This window comes from Protopterus annectens, chromosome 13.part0, assembly GCF_019279795.1.
Source record: "Protopterus annectens isolate FY-2018-M chromosome 13.part0, PAN1.0, whole genome shotgun sequence".
In the NCBI taxonomy this organism is placed as follows: domain Eukaryota; kingdom Metazoa; phylum Chordata; order Ceratodontiformes; family Protopteridae; genus Protopterus; species Protopterus annectens.
The window spans coordinates 285915941-285942195 of NC_056747.1; positions in this window are offsets into that span (position 1 = coordinate 285915941).

Consider the following 26255-nt stretch of genomic DNA (forward strand, 5'->3'; position numbering starts at 1 on the left):
GTCAAGGATTATGGATTTTTTTTGTGGAATTACGAATTTGTCTAAAGTTTAGGTGATCTATTGGGCTTCTAGTTTTTCTCCATTTGGACCAGAGTTTGTTCCTTAATTGGATGTTTAGCCTTGTGTCCTTAGACAGCCATGGGGCTAGTTTATTTTTTGTTCTGACAGTACAAGTGGGAGCATGTTGCTCAAGGATCTGCAAGAATGTTTTGTTAAAGTGTGCAATGGCTTTGTCAAGAGGTAGGTATTTTAGGGGTGACCAGTTGCAAGCTTTAAGCTCAGCTTGAAAATTACTTGGGTTGAAATATTTTTTGTTTCTGGTAGTTCTAAAAGCTATTAGATTATGAAAGTGGGTCGAGTATATATAGATATCGTACTGTAACAGGCTGGGGAACAATTTGATCTAGTAACAAGTGATGTAAGTAAGAGAATGGTCACTAATATTGTCAGGGAGCATACCTGTTTGATAAAGATGGGGGTCCTTATTTACTAGAATCCAATCTAAGGTAGTTTGTTTTTTGTTAGGTTTGTGGATCCTGGTTGGGAAGGTAATGGTTTGGTGGAAGCCAAAGAGGTTTATATGCATAGTGGGAGTGGGAGATGTACAGCTATTCCAATCAATATTAAAGTCACCAAGGAGTATGGTTTCTTGTGGTAGGGATATTGAAAGCCAGTTTAGGATATTTTCGAGAGTACTAATATTGTTCCCAGGGGGTTTGTAAGAGCAGATAATGCATATTGATTTTTTAGCATTAATTTGGAGCTTTGAGGTTAAAATTTCAGAGTTATTAGGAGGAGGAGGTTGCATATCTAATGATGTGATCTTCAGTTCAGATTTGAACAGTATTGCTACTCCACCTCCCTTTTTATTTAAATGGTCTAGTCTGAGAATGTTATAGCCTGGAGGGACAATGTCATTATCTTTTGTTGTAGGTTTAAGCCATGTTTCAGTAAGGCATAAGATGTCAAAGGAATAGATGTCTAATAGGGCATGTAGTTGGGTTATTTTGTTATTAACACTTCTTATATTGAGTTGACCTATAAGTAGAGAGTTAGGGCTTTTTAGGACATTTAGGGGAGTGGTAGTAGGGGCTAATAGAGTATTTGGGGTGGAGAAATTAGGACCAGGTTTTGGGTGAATGTCACCATGTAGAAGTAAGCAGTTATGAGGATTAAGTGATAGTTTAAACAATTTATAAAGAGAGAGGTGCCCTTTTTTCATTTGTAGGTATTTAATATGGGTTAGTCTGTGAAACTGTGGTAGAATGAAGGATGAATACGCTGTTATGTTACAGTGTGTAAGAGAGGTGCTAGGAGAGAAAGGGTGAGTCTGTCTTGGGAGATGAAAAAATGTAGCAAAGGCTGAGAATTCATAGGAAGTAAGGCAATGAGTTGTAAGTAATAAGGTGAGCCTAATGGATAAGAAAAGAATGTTGGGGAAAAAAGGCTGATGATGATTATACATAGTTAGAGGTGTAGGGTGTGGAGGTTTGGCTAAAAAAAGAAAACATTTTGAAGTGTAGTTATGATAAGTGGAGTGCTTAGGGAAAATAGATAAGAGTGGGTGTGGAAGGTTATGGCTAAGTAAAAGATGAACATTTGTGTTAATTGATATGGAGTTTGTGAAGAGAGGTAATTGGTAGATTAGGGCTGAGGGTGTGGTTAGGGAAGTATAAGGTCAAGTGCACTGGGGTGGGTGGAATTTGGGGGTAGGGTAGGGGAGCAGGGTGAGCCCGCAGGGCGAATGGAGCGGGTAGAGACAAGATGAGTGTTTGGCATCAAGTGAAAAAACAATCAGTCAGAGAAATGCTTAAAGCTAGAGGGAGAGATAAGTTTACTGGTCTGAATAAAGTCAAGAAAATGCTATAGTGGTGGCAGTAAGAGAGACAGACAGTTTACTAAGGGAAAATGATAGTAGAAGTGAGAGGGGAAAGATCTAGGCAGAGGGAATGGCCTTAAGGAGGTGTACGGAAAAAGATAAGTAAGAGATTCCTATATGTCTGGAAAGAAAAAAGACTATATAGGGAGACACAGAATTGCAGGCAGTACAATAAAATTTATATAGAGAGTGAAGCAGCAGATGGTAGAGAGGGGGATAAGGCTGCTGGCTAACCTAGGTTTGGAAGTGTATCTTAGTCTGCTAGCAAGTAGTAATTACTATAAACACATAGTAGTCAGGTTTGTAGGAAAAATTACATACTTTCAGACTTCCTTTCTTAGAAGGTAAAGGGATTTGAGGTAGATTAGATGAGGCAGTAAGAGAGTAATTACTGGGTTCCTTTACTTCAGGCAGTGTGATTTGCTTCCTAATTCAGGATATGCAAGGTTGAGGAGTGTGGAACGTTTGGATAGAGAGAAAGAGCTGTAGTGAAAATAAAAATCATTCTTTTAGAAAACAAATGAAAATGAAAGGAGTGTTAGGTTTAAGCCAAACATAATATCAATGTACACACCTTAATCGAGTATATACAGATATTGTACTGTAACAGGCTGGGGAACAATTTGATCTAGTAACAAGGTCCACAGAAATACATCAAGAATCTTAGTAGGAACACTAGAGAAACCATACTATGCATAGGGTTGCCATCAACAACAATAAAGTAAAACAGTATAAGCCTACTAACAGCTGAACAGTTGGAAATCCAAAGTAAAATGTCCAAAATAAACAGTGGTTCAAATAGTTGCAGGAAAAAAATTCAGTAGAACACACAAATATTAGCTGCAGTCAGGTAGCTTTGCCCAGTACATAATAGCATACAGACAAACAAGCAGAGACCGTGCAGGTTTAAAGTTTGGCAATTCTTATCAAAATGGAACTGTAAAATAAAAGCATAAATGCCATTTCTACCAGTTGTTTTTCTAATATGGTTAGGCAATGCTATCGATTAAAACTGTAAACTATCAAATTTGAGGTGTTTTAAGAGTACTGCTCATTCAGAGGGTGGGAAAGAAGATAGTCGTGAAATGCAGCAGACTTTGGATGGGTCCAAAACGCCGTTCAAAAAGTCACCTATAAATCAGGGATAGTTAATTCTACAAAAAAAAAAAAATCAATATAAGCCCATTTGTTCTGGATGCCAAAGGTGCAGGGTTATTCCTTAATCCAAGATGTGCTAGGCACTAGTAACTATGACCATGAAATAAACATAAAACGCTGTAATACTCAGTGATAATTACATATGGATTAATGTAAACTCTAAAACGCTTAACTCAATTAAATCATTTACTAGGTAAGAAATATAAATGTCGCTAGATCTAGCCAGCTACAATAAGTCTAAGTACAATTCCTAAAGCTCTAAATTGCAGGGGTACCTTGTTGTCCTAAGCCTTCCTTGGGGAGAAGGTAAAAAAAATAACAAAATAGCTGCTAAAGGCTACGCGTGCAAAACCATTAGGTGGAATATTTTAAAATTCCTAGACCCAAGTAAGCTTAAAATAGAGACCAAAAAGCACCTTTCCTAAGCAGTGTAGTACAAGTAAGGATGAAAGATTAACTACGAGATACTACCTGCATAACCCAAAAAGCCGCTAGTAACTCCATGCGGTTGACGCAGTAGAGCAAAAACTACGCTCATGGTTCTAAGTAGTGCAACATGCAATACACAGCAGCCATAAAATTGTATTACAGTCACTTGTAACAGCAGGCATATATTTAAACTATAACAACTTTCCTGGGCAGCTGTTAGATGTTAGTTTTTAAGTCTATTCACTATAAGGTAAACCTGCTTATTAAAATAGGGCTGAAATCACAAGGAAAAAACAGCAAATAACTCAAGAGTAAGGTCGCTAGACCCAGCACGCTTGAAATTAGCAATAACGCCTTTTTTAACAGCTAAAGCTAATAGTTTTAGGGTTTAACTATGTGGTAAATACCTGGATTAGTATTACTTGCCGTACAAGACTCTGCGCTGTTGATGCAGTTGAGAATATGCGCTAAAGGGTTTATGTAGGGTTGAAATGCAGTAGAAACAGCAACATCGACTACCAGGTATTTAGCAGGAGATCAGTAATCTTAAAACACAATTTTGTTGGAACTACAGTTCAGGATATATTTTTTTTATTCCAGAGTGAAACAATTAATACAATCAAAGAAGACAAAAAAAAAACAGTCACATTTATACTCACAGCAGTAGTTCACTAGAAACCAGGGGTGCACAGCAGCCAAGGAAGATGCCGATACTAAGGGATGGCATAATACTTCTAATCTGAATGTATTAAGAATTATCTAGACACTTGAAGAGAACTTTGTAATGAAACTGTTTATTACTTGAAGTGATCTTAACTATTCTTATGTTTTCTTGTATAAGTTAGTGTTTTACATGGAAACATTCATGTAAATATTATATATATGTTGTGGTGTTACTGTTAGTGATATTAGTTAGTAGTTCTTTCTAAATTATGTTTTTGTTCTTAATTGTGTATGGAAATAATGAAACAAAGATTTATTATTGAAAAAAAAAACTTTTTTTTAAATTAAAATACAATGAATTTCTTGGCTTCCTAAAAAACATAAGTTGCCTGTTTTCTTGCTTATTTTTACTATTTATTGCTTATTTTTACCATTTATTGTACTTTTATATTGTCTGTCAACTTTTTTAACAGTATTTTATTACTATATGTGAAGGCTGCCAGCCTAACCAGATAGAATTGTGCAGATAATTCTGTGACCTCTGAACTCTTGACTAGCACCGTGTAGTAAGAAGTATTGTTTTGTGTTTTTATTATTTATTATGAAATATTTTAAACCTTTTCAATGGTTAGGAGGGTGGCCTAATGGTTAAGGTGTTTGCCTTACAAACACAAGGTGCAGGGTTTGAGTCTCACAAGGGATAATTGGCTAGGCTTAAAATGGCTCGCAAGGGCAGTTAGCCTAGTACTAATCTATGAACCTAATCTATGAGACTGAATGTGAGCCACAACTGCTTATGGGTACTGATGTTCCCTTGGACAGAGTGACTGCAAAGGTAGACGTGAATAGTAGCACCCAGATTGACAGTGAGGCACCACTGTCAGAGGATGCAAGACTTCCTGTGGAAGGGGAGCTGGGAAGGGTTACAAGGAGAGAGTTGAGACAGGCTCAACTCTCAGACCTTACACTGCAAGGCCTGAGGCAGGTAGCTAGGGAGGCACATGATCCTCAAGGAAAGGAGTAATCTGAATACTGGGACAAAGGGTTACTATACAGAGAGTGGATCCCTGAGGGAGGGCTAGAGGGTGAGAGAGTACAGCAGTTGGTAGTGCCTAGAGCCTACCATCTGGTGCTTCTAGCCATAGCCCACGATATTCCCTTTGCAGGTCATATGGGTATAAAACATACAAAAGGCATATTATGCAGAATTTCTATTGTCTGGAATTTCCAGAGATGTAACAGGGTACAGCAGGACCTGTGAGCAGTGCCAAAAGGTAGGCAAGGCAGGAGACAAGGTGAGAGCTCCTTTGATACCTTTGCCTGTGATTGAGGAGCCATTTCAGAGGGTAGCTATGGATATTGTGGGGCCCTGAGTACCCCACGTTACACAGGGAAAAAGTATACCCTAGTGGTAGTGGATTATGCTACATGATACCCTGAGGCAGTGGCTTTGTCCTCCATTGAGGCAGAGAAGGTGGCAAATGCTTTGTTAGAGATTTTCAGCAGGGTAGGTTTCCCAAAAGAAATACTGACTGACAGAGGTGCCAATTTCATGTCAGAGCTGCTGGCTTGCCTGTGGAAGTTCTGTGGGGTGAAGCACATGAAGACCACCCCCTACCATCCCCAGACTAATGGTCTTGTTGAGAGGTTAAACTTTACAATCAAGTCCATGCTACGGGCATTTGCAGATCAGTTTAAGAGGGAGTGGGACAAATATTTGTTTCATCTGTTTGTTTACAGAGAAGTTCCCCAGGGAGGAATGCTATGCAGCTGTAGAAAAGGAATGTATAGCCATAGTGTAGGCATTGTAGAAACTTCAGCCTTATCTGTATGGAAGGAAATTAACTGTTATGACAGATCACAACCCCCTAACATGGTTAAACAGAGCCAGTCAGCAAAATGACAAGTTGCTAAGATGGAGCCTAGGGTTGCAAGCATATATGTCAGTGCAGCACCACAGTGGGAGTAGCAATGGCAATGCAGATGGGCTCTCAAGACAGGGAATGGGGTAAGGTACACTCAGATAGACCTAACCCTCGCAAGAAGCATTTCTCAATGGTCACTTGAAAAACTAGCTTGAATTCTCTGGGGGGGGGGTGTGAAGGCTGCCAGCCTAGACAGATAGAATTGTGCAAATAATTCTATCATTTATAAATATGAATGTTGAACTACAGACTTGTTTTCTTAATTGAAAGAAAATACTGTGAAATGTTGAACTACAAGCTTGTTTTCTAAATGAAAGAATATGCTGTGAAATGTTGAACTTAAAACAATGTAGCAACATTGTCCTCTGCTGTAAAGAAAGCTAATTCAAGCATTTCTTGTCTGCCCTTTGAAGTTAAAATTATTTAATGTCTGTCCCTTTGAAGTTAAAATTTGGAGTCGAGTCTGGAGTGAAGCATCCTGCCTATTGTTTTAACTTAAGGAATAATTACTAGTTTACATGTGGAATGTCTTTTATGGCTGTAGTTTCCTGCAGGTACAAGATAACAAGACTGTAGTATCTGTTAGCATTGGAACACCAGGAAAGTGTAAAAAATTATGTAATGGGAATCAGGACTGAAGATAGCAATTTAAACAGAGAATCTGAAGGCATTAAGCATTTTTGTCTTGACCATCCAACTCATCAACACTCTGCCTGTTTTCTTTTGTAAGTTATCTTAGACTTGTGTTTTTTCTTAGAAATAGCTAGAAACTAGAAATATTAGACTGTGTTTTTCTTTGATGTCAGAACTGTACTACTGAATTACTTTAAGTATTTCTCTGTGATCTCTGAACTCGTGACTAGCACTGTGTAGTAAGACGTATTGTCTTGTGTTTTTATTATTTATTATTAAATATTTTAAACCCTTTCAATGGTGGCTGTTTTGTGTAGAGATAATTTAAACTCTAGAGTACATTGCATATTTATACTGATCACTGTACCAAGCCACTCCAATAAGCCTTGACTGTTTAGTCACACTTACCAATTGGATAATAATATTGCACAGTAATGATTGGGCACCCTTTTAAGTAGCTGATAAATATTAGTGGGTGGTGGCAAGTGGTACTACTGTATAGACTGGGTAAAAGGGCACAGCTGGAGAACTTGTGCCAGCCTTCCCCAGAAGTGTGTGTGTGGTTGTATAAACTTTTATCTCAAAGTGTGTGTCAGCTAGTTGGGCAGGGACAAAAAGCACTGGTTGGACAGAGAGCATGCTGGAGGTTTTAGCATGCTCACTAGGCTGAGATCTGGACCCTATATCTGTGCCAGTGGGGAGTCTTATTGGGGACCTGGAGAGCAAGGGAGCGACCAGATCCAGACTGACTGCGATCTCTGTGTACTCTTAAGGGAAATTGCACTTTACTGTGTGTATCTGTTATTCTTTCCTCATATATGAGACACCCTCTGGAGTGTTAGTGGTGAGGATTGAGGCTCCTTGATTGCTGGGCCAGGGCACAGGCGTCACACTATAAACAAACTGCACTGTTGTACTGCAACTGTCTGTCTTATTGGGCCTGTTAAATCATTTTAATTAGAGTTTTCACTGTTTGTAAAGCTTTTTTAACCATTTTTACTATTTGAATGGTGATAAACTGAAAATTTTCTCAATTTGTTAAGCATCTGATTGGGTAGCATAGTCTGGATGCAGGTTTTCTGCATCCAGAGCCATTTATTTTTACCTTCTTTGTTTCTAGCAGCCATCCTGTACTGGTAGGGGCCTATTTTTTCTGCTAGTAGGAGTAACAGGGCTGCCTGGACCTTGTCTGGCACAAGATGATTGGTAAAGACAGCAGGGGCTAGCAAGATTGGCTAGATTTCTGAATTACTAGACTCTTCTATTTGTTTGTGGTATTTAAACCCCATTTGAGCTGGTTTGAGCCTGTTTGAACCAGGCTCTGCGATGTACATCATCTCTGGGATGTTTTACAAAATTTGTGAGGATCCAAGTCCAATCTAAGTGCTTTTTCATTTATTTTTCACTTATTTTATTGCATTTGCACTTGCCTATCATTTTTTATCTGTGCCTCATAGCTAATTTATCACATTTGCACTGTTTTAAAGCAATTTACTAATTAACTGCATCTCATTACTGTTTAACTGTATTTCATTGCTATTTACTGCAATTCACTACTGTTTCACTGCATTTTACTACATTTTATTACTCTTTAACAATATTTTTTCATACTGTGAGTTCTATTTTTGTCTGTAAGTGGTTAATCTGTGATTTTCTGTGAGTTTTACTGTGTTCATAGCCTTAAACTGAGTAGCATAGTCTGGATACAGGTTTGCTGCATCCAGAGCTGTTTGTTTTTCCCTTTTGTGTTTCTGGCAGCCATCTTGTGTTTGCCTTCTGTGTTTGTGACTGCCATGTTGTATTGGCAGGGGCCTATCTTCTCTGCTAGTGAGAGTAGCAGGGCTGCCTGGACCTTGTCTGACAAAAGCTGACTGATAAAGAGAGCAGGGGTTAGCAGGATTGGCTAGATTTCTGTGTTACTAGAATCTTCTATTTTTTGTGGTATTTTAAACCCTGCATTTGAGCTGGTGTGGGCTTGTTTGCGCATCATGCACCACAGCTGCACTGTTTTTAACCCATTGCAAGTTATTCCAGCAACAAATTTTCCCTTAGTAGCACTTGCATGATCACCTATTAGTACTCATCTTAGACGTTCCACCCTTTACCCCCTTAGCTTTCTCTGGCCTCTCTCCATCAGATTCTGACAAATATGGATGGACAATTTTTTATGGTTTCTCCTGCCAGTCTGGTTGATATGGGCATCCTGAGACAGTGTAGCAACTGCCCCATGTACATGAACAACTCTCTACTACTACCACCTAGGAATACAATTTGTGAGATGCAACTGCATTAAGAACTTAGGGTCTAAGCTTTCTCCCTCACAAGCCAGTATATCTGGCACTAAGAAGGTTGTCAACACAAACACCACACCTCAAACACCACCCACACCTAAACAACACACACCCACATATGTGAAGGTCCTCAACAAAAACAAACCCAAACAAAAGAGACCTCAGAGGCAAAAACACAAGCGAACTCCACAGCCCACCACATCACACACCGCACATAGTCCACACACCTGTGTTTCACAGCCATAAAGGCCAAACCATAAACTGAACATATTAGTCATAGGAGACTCCATAGTGAGGCACACAGATGTGCCCCTCACCAGGCTGGATAGGAAGAAAGTCACAGTTAGTTTTTTGTCAGGTGCCAGAATCCACCATATCACACACGCACTCAAGTCTGTCAACAACAGGTACTGTTATGACAAAAACAACAAATGTCCAGGTATAAGCCAAAATTCAATAAAACAGCAATTCTATCAATAACACCAAATAAAGCACTCTAGCACCTCAGCTTAACATAAGACTTCAAGGAGTACTAAATTACAAAAAGACAATGTTTTAAGGATTTCTAGAATTTGTAATGGCTATAATTTTGAAGAAGAGCTGCAATGTACTGTGAATATGTTTGTAGAAAGGAAATATGATAGACATATAATTGAAAATAGTGTAAAGAGAATTTAAAAAGTAAGATATAGCAATAGAGATGAAAATCATGTGTTGGTACCCTATGGGGAGAAGAAAGATATTATAAAGGGAATTGATAATAATAACTTTTTTTTATAGTTATGACCTATAATATCTTGAGTGAGAATGTTAGAGAAGCAATTACATTTTATTGGAAGTTTTTGTCCAGATTTTATGATCTTAATGGACTGGTTAAACAAAATTTAATTTTTTCATTTCAAAAAGGAAAGAGCTTGAAAGATATGTTAGTGCATACAAAATTAAAAAAACCTGAAGAAAATTTGTCATTACAAATTCACTTGAAAGGGATGAGACCATGTGGGAACTGTATAGGATGTGAATTTATAGTACATACTTTTCCTAGAATAAATAAAATTAATTTTAAAACGACAGGAAATTACCAGTGCACCACTGAGAGGGTGGTTTATGCAATCAAGTGTAACTGTGAAAAATATTATATAGGTCAAACGAAACGGATGTTTAAAAACAGATTAACAAAACATTTGAGAGACATAAGGCAGGGTAAAATAGAAAGTCCTTTGGCACAACACTTTAAACAATTTCATAACAGCAGTCCTGTGGGCTTAAAAGCCACTATTCTAGAACAAATAATAGCAGATAGAGATAGCGAATCAGTTAAAAAGATGTTATATAAGGAAACATTGTTTATTTTAAAATATGGCACTTTGATTCCACAGGGTCTGAATACAGACTGCTGTTGAAAATGTGTAATTTAATTAAGTGAAATGTATCTTTAAAAGTTTTAATATAAATTGATGTTAATTGATTAAGTAATGATGTAAGTGGCAACTGTGAGTATTTAAGACATGTTTTTTGCAATTTAGTACTCCTTGAAGGCTTATGTTAAGCCGAGGTGCTACAGTGCTTTCTTTGGTGTTATTGATAGAATTGCTGTTTTATTAAATTTTGGCTTATACCTGGAGGTTTGTTCCTTTTCTTACAACCAGCCCAAAGTGTTGTTTTAGGTACTGTTATGACTCTGTCATAGTCCATGTTGACGTGAATGACTTTTGACATACCTCCCAAAACTATATGAAGAGAGACATGATCAAGCTCACTGAATATCTGTTCCAGGCAGGTATGTGCCTAGCTTAAGCAGGATTCTACTGTCACCCAAAATGATGCCTCAATACAAACAGAAAATGACTGACTTTAACAACTGGCTTAGTTTCTGGTGTCATTTGAAGGGGATCCAATACCTGACAGCCTGGGAAGACATGATTGACAGACCATGATGCTTTGCCAGAGATGGCCTGCATCTGTCTCCCTTGGGCTTCAGGCTTCTGGCAAAGGCTCTTGCCTCCCCCATAGTGCCTTTTTAGGCAATTTCATGAGGTCAAAACTACCAACATGAAAATTTCATCTTCTTCTTCTCTTTTGGCTGTTCCCGTTAAGGGTCGCCACAGTGGATCATCTGTTTCCATTTCTTCCTGTCCTCTGCATCTTGCTCTGTCACACGAACCACCTGCATGTCCTCTCTCACCACATCCATAAACCTTATCTTAGGCCTTCCCCTTTTCCTCTTACCTGGGAGCTCCATCCTAAGCATTCTTTTCCCAATATACCCAGCATCCCTCCTCAGCACATTTCCAAACCAATGCAATCTCGACTCTCTGACTTTGTCTCCAAACCGTCCAACCTGAGCTGACCCTGTAATATACTGATTCTTAATCCTGTCCATCCTTGTCACACCCAGTACAAATCTTAACATCTTTAACTCTGCCACTTCCAGCTCTGACTCCTGCCTTTTTGTCAATGCCACCGTCTCCAACCCATACAACATAGCTGGTCTCACTACCCTCTTATAGACCTTCCTTTTCATTCTTACTGGTACCCGTCTGTCACAAATCACTCCTGACACTCTTCTCCACCCATTCTAACCTGCCTGTACTCTCTTCTTCACCTCTCTTCCACATTCACCATTACTCTGAACTGTTGATCCCAAGTACTTAAGCTCATCCACTTTCGCCAGCTCTACCCCCTGCATCCTCACCATTCCTCTAGCCTCCCTCTCATTCACACACACATATTCTGTCTTATTCCTTCATTCCTCTCCTCTCTAGAGCATATCTCCACCTCTCCAGGTTCTTCTCAACCTGGTCACTACTCTTACTACAGATCACAATGTCATCTGCAAACATCATAGTCCATGGAGCCTCCTGTCTGATCTCGGCTGTCAACCTGCCCATCACCTTTGCAAATAAGAAAGGGCTCAGAGATGATCCTTGATGTAATCCCACCACCACCTTAAACACATCTGTCACTCCCAATGCAGACTTCACCACTGTCACACTACCCTCGTACATATCCTGTACCACTGTTACATACTTTTCTGCCACTCCTGACGTCCTCATACAATACCACAACTCCTCTCTAGGCAACCTATCATATGCTTTCTCCAAGTCCACAAAGACACACTGCAACTCCTTCTGACTTTCTCTATATTTCTCCATCAACACTCTCAAATGACTGACGTTTAAAGCAAACATTGCATCTGTAGTGCTCTTTCCTGGCATGAAACCATACTGCTAATCACTAATCATCACCTCTCTTCTTAACCTAGCTTCTACTACTCTTTATCATAACTTCAAGCTGTGACTGATCAATTTAATCCCTCTGTAGTTACTACAGCTCTGCACATTACCCTTATTCTTAAAAATAGGTACCAAAACACTTCTTCTCCACTGCTCAGGCATCCTCTGACTTTTCAAGATTTCATTAAACAATCTGGTTAAAAACTCCACTGCCATTTCTCCTAAGCACCTTCATGCTTCCACTGGTATGACATCGGGACCAACAGCCTTTCCATTCTTCATCCTCTTCACAGCTGTCCATACTTCCTCCTTGCTAATCTGTTTCATTTCCTGATTCACTATCCCCACACCATCCATCTCTCACATTCTCTTCATTCATCAGCCCCTCAAAGTACACTTTCCATCTGCTCAACACACTCTCCTCACTTGTAAGTACGTTTCCCTCACTATCCTTTATCACCCTTTCCTGCTGCGCATCTTTCCCAGCTCGGTCCCTCTGTCTAGCCAATCAGTACAGGTCCTTTTCTCCCTCTTTAGTGTCCAACCTTTCATACACCTCTCCATATGCCTTATCCTTAGCCTTCATCACCTCTCTCTTTGCCATGCTCCTCATCTCATCATACTCCTGCCTGCTTTCTTTATCTCTCTGACAATCCCACTTCTTCTTCGCCAGCCTCTTCCTCTGTACACTCTCCTGTACATCCTCCTTCCTCTGTCCAGATGTCACACCAAGCATCAAGTTATCCAGCTATTCGGTAACTCTTCATTGCCCCCTAGTGCCTGTTTTAACTCTTCCCCGAACTCCACCTCACAATCACCCTTTTTCAACTTCCACCTTTTGATCCTTGGCACTGCTCTCACACTTGTCCTCCTCTTCTCGATCACCAACATCATCCTACAGACCACCATTCTATGCTGCCTAACTACACTTTCCCCTGTTATCACTTTACAGTCTACAATCTCCTTCAGACTGGCCCTCCTGCATAGGACATAATCCACCTGTGTGCATCTTCCTCCACTCCTGTATGTCACCCTATGCTCCTCCCTATTTTTAAAATACGTATTCACCACAGCCATGTCCATCCTTTTCGCAAAATCCACTACCATCTGACCTTCTGCATTCCTCTCCTTAAAACCATACCTGCCCATCACTTCCTCATCCACTCTGTTCCCTTCACCAAGATGCCCATTGAAATCCACTCGAATCACCAGTCTCTCACCACTTCATCCAACTCACTCCAAAATTTTTCTTTCTCATCCATCACACACCCAGCTAACAACATTCATCATTACACCATCAATTTACAGCTTCATAAACATCACTCTATCCAACACTCTTTTCACCTACAAAACACTCTTGGCATACTGTTCTTTCAGGATTACCCCTACCCCATTTCTTCTCCCTTTCACATCATGATAGAACAATTTAAACCCACCTCCTATACACCTGGCCTTACTCCCCTTCCATCTGGTCTCTTGCACACACACAATATATCAACCTTCCTTCTCTCCATCATATCATCTAGCTCTCTCCCTATACTAGTCATGCTGCCAACATTCACAGTTCCTACCCTCACTACTACACTCCTAACCTCCCTCCTCTCGAGCATGCCTTCCCCCTCTTCTTCGGCCAACAGTAGCCCAATGTCTGCCTGACACACACACACACACACACATACATACACACACACAGCCAATTTAGTGTGTCCAATCCACCTACAGCATGTTTTTGGGATGTGGGAGGAAACCAAAGCACCCGGAGGAAACCCACGTGACCACAGGGAGGACATGCAGACTCCGCACGGAAGGCACCCCAGCTGAGGATCGAACCGGAGATCCTCTTGCTGTGAGCTGGCAACGCTAACTGCTGCAGCACCGTGGCTGCCCTTGGGAGTGTCAACTTTAATCCTTTTAATTAAAAAAAAATGTTTAAAGATGTTCTTCTTTAAGAATAGTCCCATAGCACCATATCTGTACATGCAATCTTCTTTTACTTCCTGTCCGCTCGCAATTTGAAAACATTTGCAAGGAGAAGGAGAGTTTTCTAATTGCTGCTGCCCCATTGTTTAAGTAAGTTGCTGCTGCCCGATTTGTTCAGGTAAGGAGAGTTTTCTAATTGCTGCTGCCCGAGTGTGTGTGTGTGTGTGTGTGTGTGTGTGTGTGTAAATCGGGCAAGGAGAGTTTTCTAACTGCTGCTGCCTGATTTTGTGTGTGTGTGTGTGTGTGTGTGTGTGTGTGTGTGTGTGTGTGCGTGTGCGTGTGCGTGTGCGTGTGCGTGTGTGTAAAATGCCCTAGTTAGGTATATCTGGTGGTTAGTGTTACTCAGGCTCAAACACTGTACCTTAGGTACAAGGAACAAGAGCCTGAATTGTCTACTCAGACTTCCACTTGTGATTCAAGCTCTCAAACTGTCCAGATTTTAACAGAATGTCTGGAATGTTTGGCTCATACTTTTAGTCTGTTCCTCTTAAAATTTGTGGTTTTCTGACAAATGAGTGAGAACTGAATTCAGTAAATTATGATAGCCATTTCAGTTTCAGTCTTCCTATCTTTCAGGAAATGCATGGTAACACAAAACACTTTATTCTAGCAATGTTCTAAGATTATACAAGAAATGTTTAAAATGTGTCCGTGGTTTTGGACCTTTGTTCCCTAACTCCAATACATTTTGGCTTTATCCAGATTTCTTGTGCTGCAAAGTTGAGATATTTAGTTGAGTGTCAAGTGGATTTTACAAGGAGCTGAGAATTTCAGGGGAAGAGAAGTTTAGTGCTGCTTATGTAAGTCTATTCGCATTAATAGTAGCACAACAGCTAGTATACTTGCTTTTGATGCAAAAGGCTGTGGGTTCTACTGCCATGGTATGTACATGGATTGCTGCTACTGTACTGTGTTGTACGTTAAAGGGAGTGGATGCTGCAGTCCTGTGAATGTCCTCCTTTGGAGGCAATACCTAGTAACTACAAACCTGTTATCAAGTTACCATACATTTCCTATTGCAATATTGCTAGTTTATTATTTTCTTAATGTAACATAGGTAGCTTATTCTTCAAGGCAACAGACACTTTATTTGTAGATGAAACAATTAAATATAAAATTGTTTGCTATCAGCAACTTCTTCATTAGTTCTAAATCTCTTTAATGTAGAATTATTTAGATGACTTTTACTTCTACAGGGATTGTGCATATTTACTGATATTGGTGGATTGCAATGATGGAAGTTTGAGTAGACTTTTATGATGGAAATGTTCTAAGCTGGGCAGTTTTGTCATTAATGGTTCATACATTTTGTTTTATTGCTTAATGGAAAAATGTTCCAAATAATTAAGTTAAAACATCCTCTAACAAGTGTGCTGCATTATTCAAGGAATATAATTTAATACATTCAGGCAGGTGAAACAAAGATCACATGTTATGTGTGCAAGGGGGCCTATGATTTGAAAATAGCCCAAAGGTAAACTTTATCTTCCACTGGCCAGATGCATTTTCTTTGAATGTGGGTTTCAGTGCTGTTATAATGAATGTGAGTTTCAAAGGCAGAGACGTTTTAATGCTATGTCTGTTTTCATTCTGAGACTGTATTGCTTTGTTTAGCAGATGTCTATCAGTGTTTGGGCTGTAAAGCTTGAAGTAAAAGTTTTAAATGAAATCCAAATAATCATTGCAGAAGTAATGCATAAAGCAGTATGCACATTACAGTGTATATGGTAAATGGGGAGAAATAGCCAAGTAATGGGGCACTGGAATGCCTGCAGGGGGAAGGCAGTGTATGGGGGGGGCCATCTGACCATGATTTTGTGAGGGGGGAAAGGCATCAAACTCAAAGACTGCCCCGGGTGGCACAAACTCTAGCTATGCCACTGACTATAAGAGCATTTATTTAGCTGCATGAATTCAGGAATACCAGACAGGACAAATTCATCCTCCTCAAGAAAGAGTAAACCTGTCTGGTGGACATCTACAATAAATAAACTGTAAAATAAAAGAAAAAAAATTCTGTCCAGGACCAAGAAGGAGCAGGTGCCTAATTGGAAGTAATCTCTCTTTAGCCTGAACAAGCAAATAGGTGCACTAGTGAAATCCTAAAAAGCAAAATTCGAGTCCATACTGGCCACATCTACTAAAGATCGTCATAAGGCCTTCTTCACATATATCTGCAATCTCAAAGGAAGCACTCAGATCTGCTCAAAACTGGTGGTCAAGGACACCACATACACAAATGCTATAGATATAGCCAACCTGCTGGCAGACAGGTTCAGCAAAAACGTCACCCCTCTGTCCCCCCATCAGTAAATCAGGACATCCCCAACACCTGCCCCATCCCCTTATATCTAGGGAGCAAGTCATCACTGCCCTCTGAAAGGCAAAAAATACAGCCTCCATGGTACCTGATAACATCGCAGGCTGCATCCTACATGAACTCAGGCAGGAGCTTGCAGCACCATTAGGCACCCTATTCAACCAAAGCCTGAGTACCAGTGTCCTGGTGGAAAGTCACTGTCATCCCTTTGCACAAAGGTGGAGCATCCACAGATCCAGGAAATTATAGACCCATCAACATAACTAACCTGATCTGCAAGGCCACAGAACGGATCATCATGGACCTGATTAACAAGGACATTGGTAACCTCCAAACACTTGATCCCACACAGTTGGGTTTCCTCAAGGGGAGGTCATGCCTATTAAATTTGGTCAACTTCTTTGCAACAGTCACCAAAGCCATGGACAAGTGGAAGATGGTGCATGCCACCTACCTTGACCTGGCCAAAGCCTTCAACACTATTCCCCACTCGGGTATAATAGGTAAACTCTTTCCACTAGGCATCAATCCATATGTTACCAGATGGGTAGCAAACTGGCTCACTGTCAGAACCCACCTAGTCAAAATAAGGAAGTCACCTCAAGCAGTAAACGTGTAATGAATGGTGTACCCCAGAGATCAGTCTTGGGGCCTCTGTTGCTTGGGATACACTTTTCTGAGGTGCAGGTCAAAACCAATGAGCTATGGCTGACAAAATCTGCAGATGACTGCAAGCTGGGTGCTGTCATCAATTCCCCTAGTGATGTGGGCATCCTCCAAGAGGGTCTCACCCAAACAAATGACTGGTGCCAGAAACATGGTCTCAAACTGAATGCCAAAAAAATGCATCATCATGCCCTTTGGGGAGAGTGACGTCCCCACAAATTATCACATTAATAACAAGGTCCCAAGCATGCAATCAGTCATAAGGGACTTAGGCACCCAGGTTGATAGCAAACTGACTTTTGATCACCATATTGCCTTAGTTGTACAGAAAGCTTTCTACAAGGCCCACCTCATTAGAAAAGGTATCTCATCCAGGGAAAAGGAGGTCATAACATCCCTGTATTCTTCCCTTATAAGACCCATTATTGAGCACAATGTCCCTTTTGGAATGTACCTCACAAAACACAAGCAGCAGCTGGAGAGACCACAGAGGTTTCTCACAAGGAGAATCCATGGCCTCAAACATTTACCCTATATAGATAGGCAGGCTAAAAGCCCTGTCCCTCTACTCAGTCTCATACAGACTCCTCGTAGGTGACCTCTGTCTGGCATACAATGCAATCTCAGACCCCACCTTGATGGGACTGCTGCATATCAGCAAGTCAAGCTCCACTTGAGTAGCCTGCACTCGTGACCTGAACCTGGTCTGTAACATCAATAGGTCTTGTTGGTGAGACATGTATCCCAGAGACTCCCAAGTCTGTGAAACAGACTCCCTCTCCACATCAAGCAGAGTACCTCATTAACCCTTTTTAAGTGCAACCTGGATAACTGGATAGGGAGCAGAAAATACACAGATTTCACCTGTGTCCCTTCTGTACAGGGGCATCAGGTGCTGACTTGTTGGAACATGGGCTAAATTCTTGGCTAGGCTTGTAAGGGCCTCAGAGCCAATAGCCTAGTAACTTCCTATGATCCTATAAACTCCCCATCAAAGAATGGCTTACTTCTTTTTCCAGTTTTGTGGGATATCACAAAGCTGGTCATGACTGCTCCATCCCTGGGTGTGTAAAGCTTGGTAAAAAGTCCTTGTTGCTTTTCCAGCTTAGCTAGCAAAGCTTCAGATGTCCACGCCCACGCTGCATCAGTCAAGTTGTTAAATTAAATTGTAATCCTTAAACACAGCAATCTGTTCTCTAGAAACTAAGCACATAGCTTTACCCTTGACATCAGTAAATAAATACTTAGAAGTCCATGTCTTGTTAAAAACTCTACATTCTTTATCAGTCTTTCTTTTTTTAATGTCAGCTAACATTTTCTGAAGGCTGAAGCTGCTAAAATATTCCACACTTACTTTTAATCCACTCTTGTCCAAGCAAAGTGTGCAGCCCTGTATATAATTATATTATAATTAATATAGAGTAGAGAGCCGATTATCCAAACTAATTTGGACCTAGAGTAGTTTGAATAATCAAACAGTTCAGATAATCAAACATACATTGAACTGGATAAAAAAAAATTCTAAAATCTTGTTTTTTTTCTGCACACACGCTTTTCAACCATTCAGCGATGGCAGTGGACAGTAAAGAATATTTTTCACACATGAGCAGGCTACAAGCTCCAAAAGCACACATAAGTTAATATGTACAACATTTACATATTCAGACTTTACGATTTTTCCTACCCGAAAACTTTGGAAGGCTGTGTTTGGATAATTGACATTTTGGATAATCAACTCTCTACTGTATAACGTAATGTCCAAATAAAGTACACAAAAAATCCTTTGGAATAACAATCCTTGGACTAAATCATAACATGCATGCTGTACCAAAACATATGAAGACTGACTCTCTGCCCAATCAGAAGCCTTTTAGAGAATTGTAGAGGAGATATATCCATTCTGTGCCACCTCCCTAACACCTAGTTTGGCATTTAGCATGCCACACGAACTTGCATTTTGCTTTTGCAGTATCAACATTTTTATTTGTTTAATATCTACTGTTAAAACTGGACCAATGACACACCCCTCGCACCTCCCATAACTCCACCCATTTACTACCCTCTCACACCTGAATTCCTCATGTCTTCATTTTGCCGATTTACTATGCTTTTCTGTAAAAAAAAGCATTGTAAATCCTTGAACTTAAACTTCAATAGTCTGTTTTTTTTTTTTTTTTTGAAACAGAATACTGGAGTTTACACAGTGTTTTCTGGATTACTGGAGAATTATTTTTGTTTGTTTGTTTGTTTCTAGACTATCCAGAAATCACAGTGTAAGTTCTTGCAATTAGCAATTGTTCTGTCTGACTTCTCATGGGCTGGTCAGGGACAGCCAAAGGGCTGGATGTGGCCTGGGAGCCATACAATGCCCAGATCAGATCTGGTCTAGGGGTACGTAGAACTATTACAGTTACCCTAGCCCACCCACACACATACACAGCCCTGAGGTTCCTGGACGATATTTTGATTTTTTGGAAAGGAACCAGAGAAAGATTTGTTGAATTTGAATCATTTCTTAACACTACATCTAGTTTTTTGTGTTTTAATAGTAAGATAGTTGACAACTATTGTGAGTATTTAGATATACTATTGTATAAAAACAATGATAGGTTAGAAATCAATATTTTTCCGAAAAAAACACATTCAAATTCTTTTTTACACTTCGACAGTTGTCACCCTTACTATCAAAAGAAGAATTTAATCAAAGGACAGATGGTTAGGCTCTCAAGAATTATTAGTGATGACATGTTTTTTTGTGATGAAATAAAAATATTGTCTAGTATGTTTTTAGACAGATGATACCCAAAGGAATTGATTGACAAAATAAGTGCTGAGATACGGATAAAAAGACAGCACATGTATCAACCGATTATTAAGTTTGGGATTACAAATGCTACTTGTGAGAATAGACCAATAATTGGAAATGATACTCTAGTTATTCCCTTTAATGATATATCCATGAAAATAGTAAATGCTGTACGAGAGAGTTGGGCTAATGTATTTATGAACAATGATAAATGTATTGATATTCTGGGTTTATGGCCTAAAATTACCTATAGTAGAGGCATGAATTTAAAAGAATACTTTGAAGCAACACATAGTAAGAATAGCTACCTAAAGTCCAAGATGGGTAAATGTGGTACATGCCACACATGTAAATATATTAATGACGGCCACTACGTAGTAGTCTGCAACTTTGGAAAAACTATCAGATGCCTGGGGTATTGCAACTGCAATACTAAAATGGTAGTTTATCTTGCTACTTGTTCATCATGCTCAGCCTACTACATAGGGAAAACCATTAGAAAGCTTAAAGACTGAATAGGAGAACATGTTAGGGATATAAAAAAGAAAAAAGACACTAGTGCACTTTATACACATAGCATAAGGTGCGACAATTTCAAAAGGTTCCTATTCTTTGTGATAGACAGAATACCCTACAACAACAACAAAGGAGGTGATGACAAGACATTATTTAGAAGTTAAAGAATGTCTATGGCAACTAAGACTTAATGCAAGTATTCACCCAGGTATCAATGACTACATTTCTATAGCCAGTATACTTAGACATAAATCACAATTTATCTAATTACATTTTATTTATTATAAACATCTAATGGCCCATTTTAAACAAACATTGTTTGTACATTTTTATATTATTATTTTAATATTTATGCTAAAGTTTTTTAACTATTCTATAGAGTTATTTATTACATGTATTTGTTATATATATAACACATTATATACTTATATTTTTTTATTTGTTTTATTAGTCTTGCAATATAATCATTGATGTAGACAGTCTTTTTAAATTAGTTTTAAAGCAGTTTTTTTAGGGACTACAATGAGTTTTGCACAAATGATTGCTAAATCAAGTTAATTATAATTGTTTTTATCAGTCATGATTTGATTAATTAATTAATTACTAATTGCTGCTTCTATTTAAATGGAATTCGCTGTGACAGTGTTTGTACTCTGATGATGCCCATTATTTTTTATGGGTGAAAGCGCTAAGTACTCGTTTTGGTGTGTTATATTTTAACTAGCATTAATAAACCAGTGTTCTACAATTGATTTGGTTCGTCCTGGTTTGTTTTACACACACACACACGCACACCTAATCTACTCCCTCATTATCCTCCATACTGCTATTTTCCAGGCAGGCACACACACATATATAACCTAATAGTACTTGATCTTTAAAAGTTCCCAACACTCAGTGAATGAACATGGCCTTTTGACCTTTTTCATAAGCATGAGCAGCTAAGAGTGGCTGTGCTAATTTAGTGAAGCTGTGCAAATGCCTTATTGCAGACAATTTCAGAGGAGAGCACTTGGCTAATTCGCATATGCCTCGCCCCATTGAGATGCCTTATTAGCATCCATCATGGCCACAGAGACAACCCATCTAGTGTATATACCTTGTGGTAACTTTTCTGAATACAGGCCAGAGTGTATGTTTTGTTCATTTCCCCCAGTGTAAAAGCACAGTTATATGAATTACATTGATGTTCTTTGCACTCTGGTGTAAGAGTAAGGTTTAAGGATAAGAAAGAATGAAAAAAATACTTTTTAGTGGGATGGCACATTAATAGACTTCCTCTGGTTCTTTCCATCATAATGACTGATTAGGGGCACCAGGACTCAGTAAGAGCAAACATTAGAGTGCAGGGGGAAAAAATGTCTGTCAGTCTAAATCACTGAGTTCCTAAAGCCTATGGAGCTTTTAACAACTACTGGTACCTAATTGTATCAAAATACTTCCTTACTTTTCCATGGTGTTAATGATGGGAATACATTTTTAGGCAGAGTTAGTGACCAAGAATCAAGCAGCACCTACTTTATATTATGAATAACAAGAGAAGGAAAGTGCCAACTTATGGAGGGAGGGTGTCGCACCAAGAATTCAAAGACCATGTGTGTTGGAACAGAAAGGCTACATTAATACTGGCACTGTAAACATTTACTTATGTTTCAGAGACACACCAGCCTAATTACATCATAGATGACTACTAAATAATAGTTGACAAGGACATTGCCAAGCATGCACGATGCATGCAGTGTTGTCCACATCATTCCAAACTATTACCATGTTGTTGATTTTGGGGAATGATGTGGTAGAATTTACATTAAAAATACTTATTTACCATGATTTATTTTCTTTTGTTAAATGGCCTTTTTCAGAATTCCAGGCTGGCTTTCAGATCAAGCCTGTGATTTCAGAAAGACTTTTTAAAGCATTAAAAAACATGTAATGTTGGGATGGGTATACGTCAATGGGGGGGGGGCTGTGTTTTGGAAGTCAGGATACCTAAAAATCCTGTTTATGCCTTTGACAATGGAGGCAGGAAATATGTCTAAATGATATGCACCACAATGACAAGTGTACTACGTAATCCCAGCAACATGACTGCACTTGGAAATACATGATCCTAAAAACAGTTCCACATTCCCAAAAAGCCTCAGTTCAGTGACTCATGAATCAGGGATAAATCTTAGCAAAATAATGTAGAAGGGGTCTATATTAGAACATCGAAGTTTCAGAACTTCGAATGTTCTAATATCGAATCCAATTCAACGAATGCTGACAACATTGAACAGCAAATTTTTTCCCTAGGAAAAAATTTGCTGTTCCGAAACACATACACACAACACAAGCACACCAAACAAACAGCAATCCACATACATACACCTAAAATCTTACATCTAACCCTACACTAAACTATACATACACCACTAACTATCCACTTACCTTAACCCAAACCCTAACCTTAAGGTCCGTCACTATCGCACACTCACCTCACCCGCGCCCTAACCCTAACTCACCTACCCTGCCCTAACCCTCACGTCCACACAATCTTGCACTTACCTGAACCCGACCACCACAACGCTGAAAATAGTGAAGCGACAGAAGCGGACAACTGAATTCTTTCCCTGGGAAAAAATTTGGTTTTCTGCAGCTTCGCTATTTTCAGCGTTCGCTGAATAGGGGTTGATATTAGAACATTTGATGTTCTGAAACTTCGATGTTCTAATATAGACCCTGTAGAAGTTGTACAACTAGGGATACACCCATTTTGTTTACTTCAAAAGCTGTAAGAACATTAATAATATACTTTCACAGAACAAGTCTTAAGAATATTACTTTTTGATCTTTTCAGCAGCACACTTTTAACACAGAAATGGAATTTAGTACTAAACAGTGGAAAAAGTTAAAAGCAGAATGTTATACATTTATCATCTGCATTTTGTTGACCAAGTATATCTTAATGGGAATAAGTCCCTTTATCAGGAAGCTATCCAAGGCAGTTGGTGCTATGACATAGAGGGATGAAACCCTGACTATGATCTGGGAGACTGGGGTTTGAGTAATGGCCCTGGAGGAGTGAAGGGGCTGTACATGCTTGTCTCTCACGTGGGGAGGTGATTGATGTGCTGGGGAGGTATGTAGTCACCAGGTGGACATGTGGACAGGCATGTTCTTAAGATGGTGTAAACAGAAATGGGAGCTACAGCAGGAAAATGCTTTGATAAGAAAACTGCCATTTAATGCTATCTAGAGTGCAGAAAACCATGAAGTTACTTCACAGGTGAGAAATATTTTAAGAGACTTGGTCTTGAAAAAATGAAGGCATATCACTTCTATTACACACAGCAGTCACTATCAGTTCGCCTTCTTTCTTGGTAACCATTTGAAATGTTGAGACCCACTAAAGTGAGTGCATAAACATGGAGACTGAATGGCCGAAAAAAAGATGTATACACCAAATCAAAGATGGCCACTTCTCTGAATATTCCCTTTTTCTGAAGTATGGCAATTGCAGAGTTGGTATATATAAGTTCAGGGAGTGTGGGGTGCATGGGGGCTTCTCCCCCACAAAAAAAATAAGTTTAAAGGAGAAGGACAATGTTTGAGATTTGCTTCTTTTTGGAGTTTTCAGTCTTTTTTTCGGGCTTGTCACTCGGATTTTTGAATGCCTACATTTCAGTAGGTTGCCTTTCCTTCTTACATGAATAATATGAACTAGACTCTAACTAAAGCCTTAAAAGGAGTAGATTTCAATGTGATCCTAAATAAGCTGCGAGTGACAAAGATTGCAGTAAATGCAGAGTGTAATGCAAATCCTCTATAAACTATTTTGTCAGTATTCTTCATTGTCTATTTCAGTATCTTCCCTAAGGTTGACTAAACAGGTTGGTCAGTTAGTGCCATTGTGACAAAATATAATTCAGAGGCAGTTATGGCCACAATGAGAAATAATTCATTACTGGCTCATTAGCATGTCTCTGAATCAAGCGCTGCACTGTGAACTGCTAGTTTTCCCTGGTAGACCAGAGTATGACATTAGGAAAGGCACCTGCCTACACTCCCTCACATGCATACCTGAACACACAAGCAGCCACACTCTTGATTCCCTACCTAACACTCTAACACACACACACTACACACACTACACCACACTACACACACACACACACACACACACACACACACACACACACACTACATGTCCACACATACATAACCTCCACTCCATGTCTTCACTGAACGTACCTGCAACTCAAGTACTCTCACTGGAGGGAATGGATGACCTTTGTGTTTTAAAGTGGTCACATCTTACTAAACAAATTGGGAGCAGTGGACATTTCTGGGGGACAGCACATGGGTAATTATTATTAGCCCCTCACCAAGACTGCCACATTAGCATACAGCTTCGCCTGTGAGACCACTGTTCAGCTTGAGAGCCTTGCAAGGGGAAAACCTCAGCGGCAGAGCGTTCTCTGAATTGGAAAGGGTTAGGGAGATGGGAAAACTTAAGCTAAGGCTTCCCCATTGCACTAAGCCTTTCTGAATCCCAGCCCTCAGCGGCAGAGCATTCTCTGAATTGGAAAGGGTTAGGGAGATGGGAAAACTTAAGCTAAGGCTTCCCCATTGCACTAAGCCTTTCTGAATCCCAGCCCTCAGCGGCAGAGCATTCTCTGAATTGGAAAGGGTTAGGGAGATGGGAAAACTTAAGCCAAGGCTTCCCCATTGCACTAAGCCTTTCTGAATCCCAGCCTTTGATTTAGAATAGTCTGTTATGATATTCTATATTTTTGAATAAAAGCATTAAAGGTCTTACATTTAGCCAAAAAGGGATATTTTGACAAGTATTTAACTGGACTTTTACAAAACAGGAACGTGGGTATATTGCAGGAATAACTCAAATGCTATACTGACCCATATTTAAAGGATCTGTAATGACAGCCACACAGCAGAATTCCATGGTCTCTCTGTGTTAGAAAAGGTTTCTACAACTCTTTATCCACTTTGTTAAACACCACATGAATTTTCCATTTTCCATTCCAAAAGGCAGTGGAAACTAAAACCAGATCCAGAGAAGCAAAAAACATTCACCAATGTTAAAACTAAATATGAAATTGTGAACATTTGTCTTCTATATTACTTGATTAAACCAAGAGTAAATGAATAGTTCATATTACAAACTAACAGCTCTTCTATCTGTATGTTTAATAGCCTGTATAGAGACTTGTGTAGTTGTAGGGTTCGCATCAAGATCTAAGGATGTAATGGTGCCCCTCTACTCTTCCCTCATCAGACCCATTATTGAGTACAATGCACCAACTGGAATGTACCTGGCTAGACATCTCCAGTAGCTGGAGAGACCACAGAGGTACCTAACCAAGAGGATTACTGGCCTCAAACAGTTGCCCTATGCAGCACGATTGAAAAAGCTAAGACTGTTCTCTGTTGCATACCGCTTTCTCAGAGGCGATCTCTGTCTAACGTACAGAGCCATGTCCAACCCAGAATTGTAGAACATGCTCCATTTTAGCAAAACCAAATCTACTCGAGCTACATACTCTAGGGATATAAACCTCAACACAACAATGAATAGAACATGCTGGAGGGATAGATTCCCTTCACAGAGACTTCCCTTACTATGGAACAGAGTCCCGATCTACATAAGACAGAGCCCCTCACTATCACTCTTCAAGAGGAACCTTAACGAGTGGATGGGTAACAGAAAGTTCACACCGGAGATTACACCAATAGCACTACTAAATAGAGGC